Source organism: Furipterus horrens, unplaced genomic scaffold (genome assembly GCF_987537825.1).
Source record: "Furipterus horrens unplaced genomic scaffold, mFurHor1.1.pri manual_scaffold_17, whole genome shotgun sequence".
NCBI lineage: Eukaryota > Metazoa > Chordata > Mammalia > Chiroptera > Furipteridae > Furipterus > Furipterus horrens.
In genome coordinates, this window is record NW_028327187.1 from 43,726,105 (window position 1) to 43,744,386 (window position 18,282).

The 18,282-nt window shown below is 37.7% G+C and overlaps 1 protein-coding gene across 2 annotated transcripts in view; it reads left to right on the forward strand.

Moving 5' to 3' along the window:
• Positions 1-12,708: 12,708 nt before the first annotated feature.
• Positions 12,709-18,282, forward strand: part of IL13RA2 (interleukin 13 receptor subunit alpha 2) — a 72,170-nt gene continuing 66,596 nt past the window's right edge. For both annotated transcript variants that reach the window (XM_090264727.1, XM_090264726.1), the window contains exons 1-2: positions 12,709-12,838; positions 13,202-13,255. The gene's annotated coding sequence lies outside the window, so the exon portion shown is untranslated. The remainder of the gene's footprint in view (positions 12,839-13,201; positions 13,256-18,282) is intronic.

An 18,282-nucleotide genomic window follows, 5' to 3' on the forward strand; every position in this document is an offset into this window, starting at 1 on the left:
AGAAGGGCAAGGTCTAAACCCCCACCTGGGCTTCCCAGCCTACAGCAACAGAGTGGAAAGTAAAATAGTATCCAGCTATGAAAAGTGAAAAGCCACAGGATTTCTTGCTAGCCAGAGAGATACAGCGGGAGAAAAAGAGCTCTTAAGTGGATCACATACAAAAATATTTTGGCCCCCATTACCCTGGGCTCAATCAGAGGGAAGGCAGAGAGGAATGAAGATACTTGGGGAGAGTTTGGCGCGGTGGCTTTGAAGGGAGAATTGGAAGAGCAGCCGACCAGTGCTGACTCATCTCCAGTACTGCAGGAAGACCATTCCCCTCCAAGTGGCACCAGCCTGAGGGGAAACAAAAGCCCTGCCTATAGGAATTAAGCTGTCACATCCACGGTCCTTAACCCTGATGGCTACTCACAGATTGAATAAATTAGCAACTAAAGAAGACAAACAAAGGCAGTAGATCCCTGAAAGTCTCCAACAGGCTGCCTAGGGCCAGAGTGGTACATGATCTGAAGCCACCAGAGGCAGATCCAGGAAGTGCAGATCATTCTAAGAAGCACCAACAAACAATAGGAGTCACAAAAATGGGGAGACAGAGAAACAATCCCCCATTGAAAGGAAAGGTAGAATCCCCAGAAAGAGTGCTAAATGAAATAGAGGGGAGCAAAATATCAGATACACAATTCAAAACATGGATTATAGAGAAGCTCAATGAGCTCAGCAGAAACTACAAAGAACTCCAGGGAAACGACAAGGAACTCCATAAAAACTACAAGGAACTTACTGAGAATTACACCAGCATGAAAAAGGACATGGAAGCTATCAATAAGAGCCAGGAAGAAATAAAGAATACGATCTCTGAACTGAAGAACAAGTACAAGGAATTAAAAGCAGGCTAGAGGAAGCAGAAGATCGGATCAGCGAGCTAGAGGACAACGTAGACAAAAACTCCCAGACAGTGTAACAAAATGAAAAAAGACTGAACAAGAATGAAGAGGTTCTAAGACAGCTGCAGGACAACATGAAACATAATAATATTCGTATCATAAGAATTCCAGAAGGAGAAGAGGAAGAGCAAGGGATAGAAAACCTCTTTGAAAAACTAATGACAGAAAACTTCCCTCACATGAGGAGAGAAAGAGTCACGCAAGTCCAAGAAGCACAGAGGATCACAAGGAAGATGAACCCCAATAGGCCCACTTTAAGACACATCATAATTAAAATGGCAACATTCAAAGACAAAGAGAGAATCCTAAAAGCAGCAAGAGAGAAACAACTAATAACATATAAGGGAGCTCCAATAAGGCTATCATCGGATTTCTCAGCAGAAACACTACAAGCCGGAAGGGAATGGCAGAAAATATTCCAAGCAATGAAAAACAAAGGCCTACAACCAAGAATACTCTACCCAGCAAACCTCTCATTCAAAATAGAAGGTGAAATAAGGAGTTTCCAAGACAAAAGAAGGCTAAAGGAATACATCTTCACCAAACCAGCATTGCAAGAGATGCTAAAGGGTCGGCTTTAAGAATATAAAGAAACAGAGAGACAGAGAGGAACATGAACACAAAGGGGGAAAATGACAATGAATAAGTACTTATCGGTAATAACCTTAAATGGATTAAATGCTCCAATCAAAAGACATAGGGTAGCTTAATGGATTAGAAAGAATGACCCACATATATGCCGTCTACGAGAGACCCACCTTAGAACAAAAGATCTACACAGACTGAAAGTGAAGGGATGGAAAAAAGTATTTCAAGCAAATGGACATAAAAAAAAGCTGGGGTAGCAATACTTATATCAGAAAAAACAGATTTCACAGCAAAGGCCATAATAGGAGACAAGGAAGGACATTTCATAATACTTAGTGGAAAAGTCCATCAGGAAGATATAACCCTTATAAATAAATATGCACCAAACTTAGGAGCACCCAAATATGTAAGGAAATTTTTGAAAGACTCCAAGAAAGATATAGACAGCAACACATTCATAATAGGAGACTTTAACACACCATTGTCAACAATGGACAGATCTTCAAAGCAAAGAAACAGCAAAGATATTGAGGCACTGAACAACACTCTAGATCAAATGGACTTAGTCGATATATATAGAAGTTTTCACCCCAAAGTAGCAAAATATACATTCTTTTCAAGTGCACCTGGAACATTTTCGAAGATAGACCACATGGTATGACACAAAACAAGCCTCAAAAAATTCAAGAAAATTGAAATTATATCAAGCATCTTCTCAGATCACAATGGCTTAAAACTAGAAATAAACCTCAACGAAAAAACTCAAAAACATTGAAACTCATGGAGAATGAATAACATGCTGCTAAATAATGAATGGGTTAACAATGACATCAAGAAGAAATCAAAAAGTTTCTGGAAACTAATGATAACGAACACACAACAACACAAAACCTATGGGATACAGCGAAAGCAGTCCTGAGAGGAAAGTTCATAGCAATACAAGCCTACCTAAAACTGCTAGAAGAATCTCTAATAAAAAATTTAACCCTACGGCTACAAGAACTAGAGGAAGAACAACAAGCAAAGCCCAGATCAAGTAGAAGGAAGGAAATCATCAAGATCAGAGCACAATTAAATGACATAGAGACTAAACTAACAATTCATAAGATCAACATAAATAGAAGCTGGTTCTATGAAAAGATAAACAAAATTGACAAGCCTTTAACTAGGCTCATCAAGAAAAAAAGAGAGAGGACCCAAATAAATAAAATCAGAAATGAAAGAGGAGAAATCACAACTGATACCACAGAAATACAAAGAATTATAAGAATTTATACGAACAACTGTATGGCAAGAAATTTGACAACCTAGAAGAAATGAACAAATTCCTGGAAACTTATAGTCTTCCCAAATTAAATCAAGGAGAAGCAGAAAGCCTGAATAGACCAATAACAGCTAGTGAAATTGAAGCAGTAATCAAAAAACTCCCAACACAAAAAAGCCCTGGACTGGATGGCTTTGCAGGTGAATTAAAAAAACATTTAGGAAAGAACTAACTCTTATCCTCCTCAGACTATTCCAAAAGATCCAAGAAAAGGGAAGACTGCCAAACTCGTTCTATGAAGCCAGTATAACCCTAATTCCAAAACCAGGTCAAGACACAACAAAGAAAGAAAACTACAGGCCTATATCGCTGATGAATATAGATGCTAAAATCCTCAACAAAATATTGGCAAACCGGATCCAGCAACACATTAGAAAGATCATACACCACGATCAAGTGGGATTCACCCCAGGGATGCAAAGATGGTTTAATATTTGCAAATCAATAAACGTAATACACCACATAAAATGAAAGGCAGAAACCACATGATCATATCAATAGATGCAGAAAAAGCATTTGATAAAGTACAACACCAATTTATGATGAAAACTCTCAGCAAAATGGGAATACAGGAAGCATACCTCAACATAATAAAGGCCATATATGAGAAACCTGAAGCCAACATCATACTCAATGAGCAAAAACTGAGAGCAATCCCCCTGAGGTCAGGAACAAGACAAGGCTGTCCGCTCTCTCCACTCCTATTCAACATAGTCTTGGAAGTTCTAGCCACAGCAATCAGACAAGAAAGAGAAATAAAAGGCATCCAATTTGGGAAAGAGGAAGTAAAACTGTCATTATTTGCAGATGACATGATAGTGTACATAGAAAACCTTATAGACTCCACAAAAAAACTACTCAACCTAATAAGTGAATTCGGCAAAATAGCAGAGTACAAAGTCAATATTCAGAAATCTAGGGCATTTCTGCACACCAACAATAAAATCTCGGAGATAGAAACTGAAAGAAAAATCCCATTTACCATAGCAACAAGAAAAATAAAGTACCTAGGAATAAACCTAACAAAGGAGGTAAAAGACCTGTACTCAGAAAACTACATAACACTGAAGAAAGAAATTAAAGAAGAGAAATAAATGGAAGTATATACCATGCTCATGGAAGGGAAGAATCATCATCATTAAAATGTCCATACTACCCAAAACAACTTAGAGATTCAATGCAATCCCTATTAAAATACCAATGACATTTTTCACAGACCTAGAACAAATACTTCACAAATTTATATGGAACCAAAAAAGAACAAGAATAGCCACAGCAATTTTGAGGAAGAAGAATACAGTAGGAGGAATCACAATACCTGATATCAAACTATACTTCAAGGCCACGGTAATCAAAATAGTCTGGTACTGACATAAGAACAGACTTATAGATCAATGGAACAGAATAGAGAGCCCAGAAATAAACCCAGGTCTCTATGGCCAACTAATATTTGACAAAGGGGGAAGGAACATCAAATGGAGTGAAAAGAGCCTCTTCAACAAATGATGTTGGGAGAACTGGACAGGGATATGCAAAAAAGTGAAACTAGACCATCAACTTACATCATACACCAGAATAAACTCAAAATGGATCAAAGACATAAATGTAAGGCGTGACACCATAAAAGTCCTAGAGGAAAACATAGGCAGAAAAATTTCAGATATCTCATGTAGCAACATTTTCACTGATATATCTCCTAAGGCAAGGGAAATAAAGGAAAGAATAAACAAATGGGAGTACATCAAACTAAAAAGTTTCTGCTCAGCTAAAGAAAACAGCAGCAAGATGAAAAGGGAACCAACCCTTTGGGAAAATATATTTGCCAATGACATCTCAGACAAGGGATTGATCTCCAAACTATATGACGAACACATACAACTCAACACCAAGAAGACAGACAACTCAATTAGAAAATGGTCAAAGAACCTGAACAAACACTTCTCCAAAGAGGACATACAGAGGTTCCTTAGACATATGAAAGAATGCTCAACATCACTAGCCATCAGAGAGATGCAAATAAAAACCACAATGAGATACCACATCACACCAGTCAGAATGGCCATTATCAGCAAATCAACAAACCACAAATGCTGGCGAGGATATGGAGAGACAGGAATCCTACTGCACTGTTGGTGGGAATGCAGACTGGTGCAACCACTATGGAAAGCAGTTTGAAATTTCCTCAAAAAGCTAAAAATGGAACTGCCTTTTGAACCAGCTATTCCATTGCTAGGATTATATCCGAAAAATCCTGAAACACCAATCCAAAAGAACCTATGCACCCCTATGTTCATAGTAGCACTATTTACTATAGCCAAGTGCTAGAAACAACCTAAGTGCCCATCTGTAGATGAGTGGATCAAAAAACTGTGGTACATTTACACAATGAAGTACTATGTAGCAGAAAGAAAGAAGGAACTTTTACCTTTTGCAACAACATGGATGGAACTATAGAGAATTATGCTTAGTGAAATAAGCCAGGCAATGAAAAAAATATATCTTATGCTGTCACCTATTACAGGAAACTAATGAACAACACAAACAAATGAGCAAAATTGAACCAGAGATATCTAAACAAGGAGTAGACTAATAGTAACAAGGGAGGAGGGGAGAGCGAGAGAAGGGGGTAAGAAGGGGACAGATCTAGTCAGAGAACATGTATAAATGACCCACGGACATGGACAACTGAGTGGGTACTAAATGTTGGAGAAGGATGGGACAGGGTGCAGGGAAGCAAGAGGGGGAAAAGAAAAGTGAGACAACTGTAATGGAAAACAAACCAAAAAATTCTTAGTGGGGTAAAAATGAAAATATGATGAATGGAAATGCCAGTTCAGTGCATATTAGAAGGACAAGGATTTTCCTTCACACTTATATTTTTCTCCCTATCTGATCCCTCCAGAGTTTGGCATTCTAAAGAAGTAAGTAATGACATAAGTTTCTTTGCATAAAACTAATAAGACCAGTTATTAATAGAGGTTTTTTTTTTTTTGTTTGTTTGTTTTTGACCAAGACATTGACCGGAATGTCATGCCTAAAGGAGACATGCTAGGGCTCTGGTTGTTACCAAAAAGCTCTGAGGAACTGGGATTGACTTTTGAAGGTAATAAAAGCCCACAAAATAAAAGGCCTGGTACCATGGTTGGTTGTGTGGTCCAGAGCAATCTTTCCAGGGAAGGAACGAAAGTTGTTTTCCTGAAAGATTGCTGGAAGGGACCTTAAGTCACAATGGAAAACCAGAAGGACTTGGAAAAGACAGGTGTGTACAGACAAGGCTGAATGCCAGGTATGTGGCTCAGCTTCTGTGCCCTGAAGGGAAGGCTGAAGGTCACCCGAAATGTTTCTTGGGTAAGTTCCAGCAAAGCAGAACTAAAGGTCATAAGTGATCATTTTCTGCTCTTATTGTGTTTATGCAAATGAACAGGATAAATTAAAAATGGACTTAATGCAGTCCCTTTAATGACAAGGAGGGTAATATTAGGGAGAAAAATCATTATGCAAGGAAAATCACAATGATCAGTAGTAGACTATAAAGTAGTGCAGCTGTCTTTAAAGTCTCTTTTCATTTAAAATATGTTTTCACTTGAAAGTTAAACTATGTCTGTGGTATCATCAAAGATATTTAAGTTACAGGCAAGAAGAATGTCAAGTGCCTTGCAACTGGATGTCTTTCCAATAAGACAGTCTTACAGATTTAGAGACTTGTATGTGAGTTATGCTACATAAATTAACATGTGTTTTCTGTTTTCAAAGGGCATAAGCCTATGATCTTATTACCTGAGTTATTGTCTGTACGTATAGGCCTCATTTAATCCTGTCTGCATCGCTGCCTCCTGAGACTCAACGGTTTGGCTGAACTAAGTGGCTAGGTTGGTGAAGAATGGGGTGGTCTGTGGGCTTCACTTTAAAACTGGTTCTTCTTTTCTACCCTAATGGCTTGGACTGAAAGGGCCCAGAGGTCTAAGAGGGGGGAAACCTAAAATATTTTCCTCAGCCCAAACTAAGTATAATGGTCAAAAGGGTTTTGGACAGGTGAGATGTGCCTGGCACACCTTCCTCCTAAGAAGCTCTTTCTTTTTTTTTTTCCCCTAATGTGGAACATTGAAAAATTAATCCCTGCCTTTTGTCATCTAGTGATTATGGATTGAATGATGTCTTTTCACCCTGTTGCCAAATCTGTTGCCCCCAGAATACAACAAGGATGCCAGCCTGTTAAACCAAGCATGCTGTTGTCCAGGGACAGCCAACTGACCTGGAGTCTGCATGATCCTTCCCCATGTGGGAAGGCCACCCTCCCCTCCATACCCCCACTGTTATTAGGGATGTCTGGACCCAAGGCTAGGTAGGACGACGACCATGTCCAGCTTGAAGCATCTAGAGGAGCTCGAGACCTTCGCCCATTGTCCTTTATAAGATTATAAAGGGTCTTAATATCTGAGAAGGAGGGATTGTTATTTTTTTATTGTTAAAGTAATTATTTACGTATTAAAAAGAAGAAGAAGAACATGTGAAAGGGTGAAGCGGGAGAGCTTGTATGTATGAATCATGGGCACGGAATTGAGGGGGTATTGCTGGGGGCGGGGGGTGCTGTGTGAAGGGGAGTAAAGGGGGAAAAATTGGAACTATTGTAACAATATAATCAATAAAATATATATATATATAAAATAAAGATCACGTCAGAAGTGTTTTACTTCATGAGTTTCATGAAGGTGCCAATGCAAGCACAGCAGCAAAGTCTATTCAGAGCACTTATGGAAGTGATGCAGTGACTGAAAGAAGTTACAGGAGGTGGTTTTCCCATTTCCAAAGTGGGGATTTCAGTTTGAAAAACGAGCCAAAACAGGGTCATCCAGAAGAACTTGATTCTGAAGTGTTGGAAGCTGTTGTCACAGAAAACCCCACCATTACCCCTAGGGAACTTGCAGAACAATGTAACGTAGCCCATACAACAATGCTACACTGAAAAGTATCAGAAGGTTTCAGTAGCTAGAAAATGGGTCGCACACGAACTGTCTCCGGAGAATCTGCAACAGCATGTTGCTTGTTGTGAATCATTGCTTTCGCGACACCTTCAGGCACCTTTTTTAGGTAGGCTTGTCACAGGTGCTGAGAAGTGGATCCTTTACCATAATGTTAAACACTGCCAATCATGGATCAGTCAAGGAGGAAGAAGAGTTCAACAACCAAGAGGAGGACTTCATCCAAAGAAGATCATGCTGAGTGTATGGTGGGATATGTAAGGAATTGTCCATTACGAACTATTTAACAACAATCAAACAATTACTGCTAATCTTTACTATGAACAACTTTGTCATTTGAAAGCAGCTTTGAACCAAAAGTGATCCTCCTTAGTCAACAGAAAGGGTGTCATCTTCCATCACGATAATGCTCGTCCTCACACAGCTCGACTTACCAAAAATTTCTTGAAAGAGCTTGGTTGAGAAATATTGCTTCATCCTCCATATTCTCCTGACCTTGCTCCTTCTGATTATCACTTATTTCACGGACTACAGAACCATTTTGATGGTCTTAGGTTGACATCAAGAGAAGAGGTTGAAAATGAGTTGGATTCATATTTTGCTTCAAAACCTGAAGAATTTGATAAGCGTGGCATTTATAAGCTAGTTGACAGATGGAATAAGGTTCTAGAAAGCAAAGGATGTTATGTTAATGAATAAATATTTTCATAGTCATGGGCTTTTTCATTTTTAAAATAGACCTCGAAATCGGACATTATTTTTGCACCAACCTTATAAATGAGATGTGTGGCCGATTTTGGAGGCGATGTGCATATTTTGCATTTGTGAAGAAGGTTAATAATTTGTAGTCCAAGAGCAGACACTGATGGTTTTATAATGCATGCAAAAAGTCTTTAAGGCCCTGGCCAGTGCGGCTCAGTTGGTTAGAGTGTCGTCCTGTAATTGAAAGGTTGCAGGTTCGATCCCCAGTCCAGGCACATACGGGAGTCAACCAATCTATGTTTCTCTCTTACATCAATGTTTCTCACTGTCTAAAAAAATTAAAAAACAATAAATAAAAAGCAATGAATAAATGTCCTTGGGTGAGGATAACAAAAATCTTTTTTAAGTTTTTGACATTTGTCTTTTGAAAGGAAGAGCCTAAATCCTCTTCCCTAGACTATGGCTCAGACTTAGCAACTTAGTTCTAACAAATAGAATGTTCCAAAAACGACAACATGTATCTTTTGATGCTAGGTCATAAAGGCATTCTTACTTCCTCTTTGGTCTTTTTCTCAGACCATTTGCTCTGGAGGAAGCTAGACCTACACTATGAGGACACTGAGGCAGACTGTGAGAGGTCCACAGAACAGAAGCTGAGGCTTCCTACCAAAAGCCAGCAGCAGCTCACCAGCCATGTAAGTGAGCCGTGTCAGAAATCTAGCCTATATCCTTCAGATCCAGTCAGGCATTTAAATAGCTGCAACACTGACCAACACTTTGACTGCCAGAAACTATGAGCCAACACACCGTAGAGTTTTGTTTTAGGTGGACATTGGGGTTGAGTATTCATAAAAGAATGTATGTCTGCATATTTATTTTAATAAAAATAATGAATTATTTTATATTTAATAATATATACATATAATTACTAATACACATATATGTGTTATAAAAACAATGTTACCATCACTTAGTCTGTTTGACAACAGAGGGTCACATTTGATGTCATATAATATTTATGAGGTATACTGCAGCAAAAGTGTGGAGTAGACAGAAACACTCATTTATTAGTTTAAATTCACTATATTGCAAGATACTGTAATTTACATGTTTCCAGTTAGATATCTTAATAACATTATTAAGTTTTAAATAAACTAACTCTCACAAATGATTTCAAAAGATTTCTGCAAAGAATATTTATGATATTACTATTGTAAGTACAAGTGGGCAAGAAATGGACAGCATTCTTCATCAACTACATTATTAATTTAAATACAAAACAAATTCAAAAACAATGACGTAATTAGGCCTGCCAAAATATTGGTCTACAAAGTTCAAAATTAACAAAAAGACGGATGCATGAATTTATATCCTGTAAATTTCATCCTAAATATGTTTTGTACCTTAAGATATTAGTTAATTATGGCACTGCGTGCATATAATTTATAAATAAACATACATCTTCTGAGAGAATGTGTTCAAAATAAAGCACAATGGAGTTTATTATCTACAAAGTTTGGAAACTATTGTCTTAATACAATTCCTTATCTTGCTATAGTAGCAATGTTTATTTACATGTCTGTTTTCTATGCTAAATACTAATGTCCTTGGGGAGAGAGGGGCTGTGTCTTATGTTTGTATCTAGAGTATGTAGCTCTTGTTTTTGCAGTGGTAGGTGCTCCATTAATCTCTGCTAAATGGAAACAGAAGTTCACAGCCAACATAATAATGAAGAAAGGATTAAAACAGCCTGAGTTCTGTTACCAGATAGACTAATTTTGGTCATGTGATCTTGGAAAACGCATTTTTATTTTCCTCATATAGAAAATGAGTGAGTTCCTCCCTTTTACCTGTCTCAATGGTTTCTTATGAAACTTGCATGTAAAAATAAATTTTAAAATCATCTAAAGCTATGACGCATTCATATTATTTTTTAAATATAAAGTATTTTCAAATATAAACTTTGAAAGTCTAGTGTAATGAAAAACTAAGCTTAGGAATTGACAGGTGAAAAACATGTTAACTATGTCCTGAAAATTAAATTGAAGTAAGTGTCTTATAGTGTGTTTAGCCTCTGAAATGCTGACACTTCCCTTCAGCTGTTCAAACAAATTGTTCCAACAAACATGCTGTAAATGTCACAGGATTTTTTGAAAAGGAGAGATGTAGGCATTGCTTGCCATTTCCAAATGCCTCTTCTAGTCCAAAGTGGTGTCAGCCTGTCCTTTGTTATTGTTTTAGTCAGTTCTACTTAAAAATAACTCATTTGGAAATAAGAAATGAAAATGGAAAGCACAGAAAGGAAACCAATGGGGCAGCTTTCCTGTTCTGTTTGAGAACTAATTTCCTGAGAATGTGAAGACTTAAAGTTACATGAGAAGGCAAGTCTAATACTTCATTTCTATTTTGTTAACTGAAGTAACCAAATACCTTTGTTTGGGTTTCTTTTTTTGGAGTGTGAGGAAATTACCTTGAGCGGTTTAATGAAACCAAGGAGATGTGTCAATTTGGAAGACTGGACTTTGGTGTTAAAATCTCAGGTTTTTAACAGGTAGGGATCACAGAAGCAGGAATAAACGGGGTGAGGTTTACATGGAGTGAGGCTGACTTTTCCACCAGATCAAAATTAAGGTACGTGAGCGATCCAGGTGAGATATTTTCTGATTATGCTCTGACATCACCTCTTGGTTTTGTGTGTGTGTGAACATTTGTACTCTTTTCAGCTCCTCGCAAACTACTTGCTGCTACAACTTCATGAATCAGTCCATGGTTGTCTGCATTTTATTTTCACTTGCCTTCTATTGTTCTCCTTTACTCCTTTTGATTCTTGCACGTGTGACCTTGTCTAAGTGTTCATAAACACTGCATATGTGATTGTGTATATGAATAGCTACATCAAATTGAACAATGATGACACGCAGCTTGTAAGCACTGAATAAACGTTCTAAAACAAATAAATAAAAGCAACACCCAGTGACTGCAGTTGGATAAATTATACTTACATTTTCTGTTTTCAACTTCACGAGTTAACGAATGATTTACGCCTTCACAAGTTTCTCAAAGCAGAGCTTGTCATAGTGCCAGTCTGTATACTAGCTATCTGTCATAAGGATTATTCAACTCATTCACTCATTTAGAACATATTTACTGAGCACTTAATGTGCCTCAGGTACTGTTTACAGTACCTGGGTGCTATCAGTGAACAAAATGGAGGAAAATACCTGCTGCATAGAGCTTACATTCTAGAGCAGGGAGACAGGCAGAGCCTTCATACATTCCTTACAAAAGTTCAAATTTCAAATATATAATACATGGCAATTCAACCTTGAAAATGCACCTTGGGATGCACTATGTAATTCTCCAAACAATTTAACTTCATAAAATGATGTGGTCTGGAAATGAGGACGAGTATGTATTGCTCAGCCAAAATATTTCTCTCATGACATAAGAATCTGCGGGTAGCCAAGAATCACATCACCCACTCCAGATTTCTGGCTTCCTCCCAGGTGTCTAAACATTTGTTTCCTGAGAAATACCACTTGAGTAATTTCTTGGCCTCTGGACTGGGATATCACAAAGCTAAAACTGCATGGCCCTTACTTTATTTTGTGAGCTCGAGTCAGGACTTTAAAATTTTTTAAATTTGTATTGTTTTTTATTTTGCACTGTAGCAATGTAGCTATATTTTGGATAATCTGGGCAATATTGCTCAATTTTATTATGGGAAATAAAATTTTAGGGAAGGAGCAGATTCTATAGACACCATGGAAATTTGAAATACATTGTAATGGGTTTTAGAAGGCAAAAATGAAAAGTGAAACTCAAATCCAGGAAGACTTTACCAGAGCTCTGATGCAAGTTATTTACCTACAGAAACAGAAGAGAGGTCACAGGATATGAGATGTAACCTGAGAGGAATGTTAAGGAAAGAGTATTCATTAACCCAGAAAAAGAGAAGCTTGGGGGACAATTTAATAATTGTCTTAAACTATCAATGACTCAGATGTAGAGGGTAGTCAACAAACAGTCTCTTAGTAAATAGACTTAAGAAAGGCCATGAGAGATTTAGGTTAGATTTAAGTAGGAATCTTGATTGTGAAACACAGGAAGTGGTTCCTGAGGAAAGTTGCATGACGTCTTCTTACTAGAGAGGTTTATAAGTAGGAGAAAGTCTCATTCATTTGTGATGGGTAGAATGTAGAAGCAAGACTTAGGGACTGTAAGGTTTCTTCTGCAGTACTACATTTGGTACACTGGTCTTTTGGAATCAAGTTGTCTTTGTATAATGTTGGAGTAGACTGGTATGGTTTGTATTTAAACTCTTGGTTAAGTGGCATTTGTAAAAAATATATATCATCTGTAAACAAATTATAGCTTTTAGTAGTTTCCTCTCATTTCTAAACATACGACAGTCTGAGTAATATGACTGAGTAATAAGAGTATGCTTTTTTTTTCTGTGTCAGTAGTGATTATTTCATTTGGTGATGATTAAACTAATGTGAACAATGCCAGTCCACACAAGTACTGTTACCTCAAATATTTTGTAAAAGAAAACAGTATTTATTTGAATAATGTCCACAGATACCATCAGGAAGTTACGACATTTAATGTTCTTTTCCTGGAAGTTTACTTGCTTTTAACCCATATAAATTCTCCTTACTTAGGGCTTGTACAGACAATTCACAAGAAGTGGCTGAGTTTCACACACATTTGGAAAGGTAAGTTTTAATTTTCTTAAAATTTATAATAAAATTATACAAAATAAGTTTATTTGTAATAAAGAAAATTTCTAGTATTTTTGGGGAATAATCAGAGTTGGATATGACTTTGAAGATCATCAAAGGTCATCAAAGTTATTTTACTCTTGAGAAAATTGAGGTCCTGAGGAAAGAAAATTTATATCCAATGTAACAGTGGTAGCATTAGGGCCAAAAGTTAGGCCCCCTAACTCACAGACTAGTGCTGTTTACAACACACATCACTAAATCTTTCTCTGTTTTGGTGGTTATTTGTTTGGTGAGGTGATATGAGTATGTGCATGTTTGTTAAGGCTAAGAATCTGTTGGTCCATAGAAGTATTACAGCCATATGAAAGGGATAGGCAGTTCAGAAGAGCATGTTTTTTAAAGAACAGGGACACAAGAAAGATAACATGGTAAAGGGAGACTCATACAGAAGATATTTCCTGCTTGTAGAGATGACCTTTTTTTTTTTTTTTTGTGGGGACTCTTATAGAATAAGGAGTGAAGAAAACAAAAGAGAGATACTAACTTAGCATGCCTGAAAATATAAACAAACGGTTGACATTATGGGAATTTGCCTCATATTAAATATCATAGATGATAGTTAAAAAATTGAAGATGTCCCACCACACTTTATGAGGAAGGTTTCAAAATGATTGAATTTTTCACAGCTATTGAATTTTTTCTAAGGTATTTAGAGTAAGCAGTATCTGTGTGGCTTAGAATTAAAGTCCATCTGTGTCATTAAGTATTTGAGTGACATAGCAAATGATAATTGTCAAGCAGTGTGACACTCTAAAAGACTCGTGGTAATTTGGAAGGCCAATATCAGTGAGACTTTAAATGAAGGAAAATGCAGATAGCCCAAATTTACAGTCAACCTAGACTGTCCTAAATAAAACCCATGTTTTCTGGACCCATCCCAAGATCTGCCATCCCAAACCATTCAAGTTCTCTCTCATATTTTTTCTCCCTCTCACCCATCCTCCTTGGCCCCACTATACATGCATTGTGTTTTATACTCTAAGAGATCAAAGATGAATACAAATATATTTCTGTCCTTGAAGAAGCTTTCAGTGCAGTGCAGGGAGGTAGAGCTTTAAAGAAATAATTAGGATGCAGTCTACTAAATACTATGATAGCAGGAAGCATTTTCCCAGATGGGTCAATGGAAACCCAGGCTATGAGTTTCAGCAAGGACATGATGTCTGAGTAGAGTTTTTAATGACAAATAGGAAGATCTCATCATCTTTTCCTTGGATTATTGACTGTATTCCCTGACTGGACTTCTTGTTAACATGTTTCCCCCACTACATTTTAAGAGAGCTTCCAGTTTAAAGGCAACAAAGCATAAGAAATCCATAATATATCTTGGGAAATGGCAACAGTTTGGTATGATTTTATTGAGGAATGAAGGGATCCAAGTATAGAAAGTAAGCAGAGGCTAAATCATAGGATGCTTTGTGTACCAGGAACCATGCTTAGTGAAATTAAAAAACAATAGAATATGTTGTAAGTGGAAGACTAACCAAGTCCACTTCACCTTTTGATTGTAGGACTTCTGACTGGAGAATGGGATGGAGGAGGGTAAGCAGGATGGCAGGAAGCCCAGTTAAGAGGCATCATAAAGAACATAATAGCATTCTCAGCTAGGGCCATGGTGGTGGGAATAGAAAGAGGTGGACAGATTCAAGAGGTAATTAGGAAATAGCATTGACAGGACTCCACGTTGGACTGATTGTGTGGATGAAATTTTGCGGAGAGGACAAGGATTATCTTATCTGGATTGAGCAAATAGATAGCAGCTGTAGTTCTGTGGAATCTGGAACATAGAAGGAGGATCAGTTCTAGGTGAAGGAGGAAGATGATGAGTTCAGATTTGGACATGTCGAGTTTGACTTGCCTGTAAGACATCCGGGTGAAAAGTTTTAACAATTTGGTATAAAAGAGCTCAGGAGAGTAGTATGTACTCTTTCTGTTTTGCCTCTTCTGAATGTCCTTAGAGACCATCTTCGACAACCTAGTGTTTGGTTCTGTACTGCCCTGGACATACCCTTTGTTTTCCTTTTTTCCTTCTACTTCCCAAAGGCAAGCATTGTGGGTGAGTATATGAGTGATGACTTTGTAAAGGCTTCTGAGGACTTGCATTTGGCCACCTCACCATTGAGGTCGTCGGCAGCCGTCCGTCTCGAGAGACGATGGTGTAGCTTCTTAAGAGTCTATCTACAACGCCGAGAATGGCTGTGCAGTCCGACTCGGGAGTGACATGGTATCTGTCTCCTCCCGTGTTGAATCGACATCTTGTGATGACGCTGAAGCTACAGAGCCTGGGCAGGGTGATATGGAGGGTCTGCTGTTGCCCATGCAGCAGACCCCCCCTCTCTTCGCAGCTGAAGGATCCAAGGGAAAGACGGAGTCAATACAGCTTGGCTTCAGGTGCGCCGCAGGAGTTGCCGGTGTTGACTACAACGTCAAACCGCCTTAGGGACTCCGGCTCCGGATTTTCTGTCGGGGTTTACTCCCTTAGCCTTTCCCCTGAAGAGGTATGCCGCAAGGCAGCGGAGGTTTTTTGGAGTCAGAGTTTTCCTTCTCTGATGTAATTGAGGTAATTCAGGAAAAATATGGCACTTTAATACTTATTATAAGGTGCAAAGGATAAGTGTTTATAAATAGCTATGAATATCATAAGTCCGGATTAAATGTGTGACAAATTTTACTTGAAAATTACTAGAATGTTTTCCATTGTGCCCTTTCCCTAATTTAGGTTTTTTAAACTTTAGGAAGAAGTGCAAATGATAATTGCTTTTCTACACTGGCTTTCTTACAATCCTTTATTCTATCTTCTGGGTCCCTGAGATTCTGCATCCCAGTCTGGCATATGGAATTAATAAACCAGGGAAGGGATCTGGTCATTGTTATTTAATGTTTGAGGATTTACAATTATCTGTTAATGTGGTATTCTGAGATACTCTCTGCATTGTTTTCACCAAAAGAGGGGCCTCTGTTGTATCAACAATGGAACTTGAAGGATTTCTGTTAAGCATTTACAGCAAATAGCTCCTCTTAACATTAAAAAAATGCAGGAGGATTGGGCACATTTGTCAGCATGGGAATGAGGTCTTTGATAGCTTAATAGTTCTCGCTTTTCCATCTCCTTCCCTTTTGATACTTTTTCATTATGTTTACCCTCGGACTGCACAGCCATTCTCGGCAGTGCAGATAGACTCTTAAGAAGCTACACCATCGTCTCTCGAGACGGACGGCTGCCGATACGATATACGATACCCTTCCTCATAGCATTAAAAAAATTAATTTATGCATGCATTCATGTATTCATATTTATTTCTTACACATCACTAAAATTTACCACTCCTAGTCTCTGTACTTTGCAAAATACTTAAGATCAGAATTAATCGTGCTGTGCAAATGTGAAAGACTGACACATACCTGCTAATTTCCCACACTGACCCCTTTGTGAACATCAATGAGTTTTTAGAAAAAAATAATTCCTGCTTTAGGAGCTTGTCACAAAGAAGTGATGCCAATATTGGGACTTGCAAACACAGTGGGTGATGAGGGGTAAATCTTGGCAAATAAATGGACAGGTGGAACTTTATTTTATTGACCCCCCCCTCCTGCCCACCCTTCCAATCAAATCCTTCTATCACCTAATTTACACATAGGCTACTGTGTGCCAAGAACAGAGTAGGTGCCTTACACACATGGAATCATTTAATTCTCACTACAATCCCATGAAGAAAGTCCTATTACTGTAGCCATTTTAAAGGTGAAGAAAATGAGGCACAGAGATTAGTACATTCTCCAGCATCACATAGCTAGTAAATGATGGTGCTGAGATTCAAACTCAGGCAATCAGACTCCAGATTTACTGCCCAGACAATATGAATCCTGGATGATCAGTTTAGTATGTATAGATGCATTTCTCCCAGCTATTCTGTACATTCTTCTAAATCTGAGTTACATATATATGCTGGAAAGCAGCTCAAAACCAAGGAAAATGATACCCAAGTTTGCTCTCAACATTTAAACACAGCACACAGGATTAATGGGGAATCTACCAAAAAGATCGACTGAAACTAGTAGTAATAGGAATTTGGTGACCAAGAAAAGGGAAGATTTAAAATATATATTTTTTAACAGCTTAATGAGGTATGATTGACATACAAAGAGCAGCACATATTTGATGTGTACAATTTGATGACTTTGGAGGTTTTTTAAGGGTGTCTTCTGAGTCCTGAAATTATGAGTCTTTGAATAGCTTTCGTTCCAAGTAAATGTTCAATTATTGCCTCCTAGTTGTAACAGGGGCACACAACTTTTTAATTGGTCTTCAAAGTTGAATGGAAAGGAAGGTAATGAGACTTCTAAAAGTAAGAAAGTTTCATATTTTAATGTGGAACTGTCACCATCCAGGCAAGAAAATGTTCTAGATAGTATAAGAGCTTTTGTAATAACAAATCTTATAAAATGAATAAAAGACTATGTGGTTTTTAGAAGCTCAGTAATTACCAATGTAATGTTAACATTACTAAAACTTTGACTATATAAAACAATTTAGAATAAGTTTAAAAGAAAAATGAGTGAATATTTTCTGACAGGTGACCATGTAAAATGATGTACTTTTTTTCCTTAATCTTCATCCAAGAATATGTTTATTAACTTTAGAGAGAGAGACAGAGAGAGACAGAGACAGAGAGACTTACAGACATTGATGTGAGAGAGAAACATCAATAAGTTGCCTCCCCAATGTGCCCTGACCTTTCAAACCTGTGACCTTTTGGTGTAAGAGATGATGCTCCAACCAACGGAGCCACCTGGCTAGTGCGATAATGTACTTTTGCAATTGACATCAGAGGACAAAAAGATTAAGACCAATGAACATCATTTAATTTATCTAGTGATATTTGATTATTGTTTCAATCAGGAAGCATTCATCTTTCTTTAACGCTGTGGTAATTATCTACAGTTCTTACTTTTTTAAG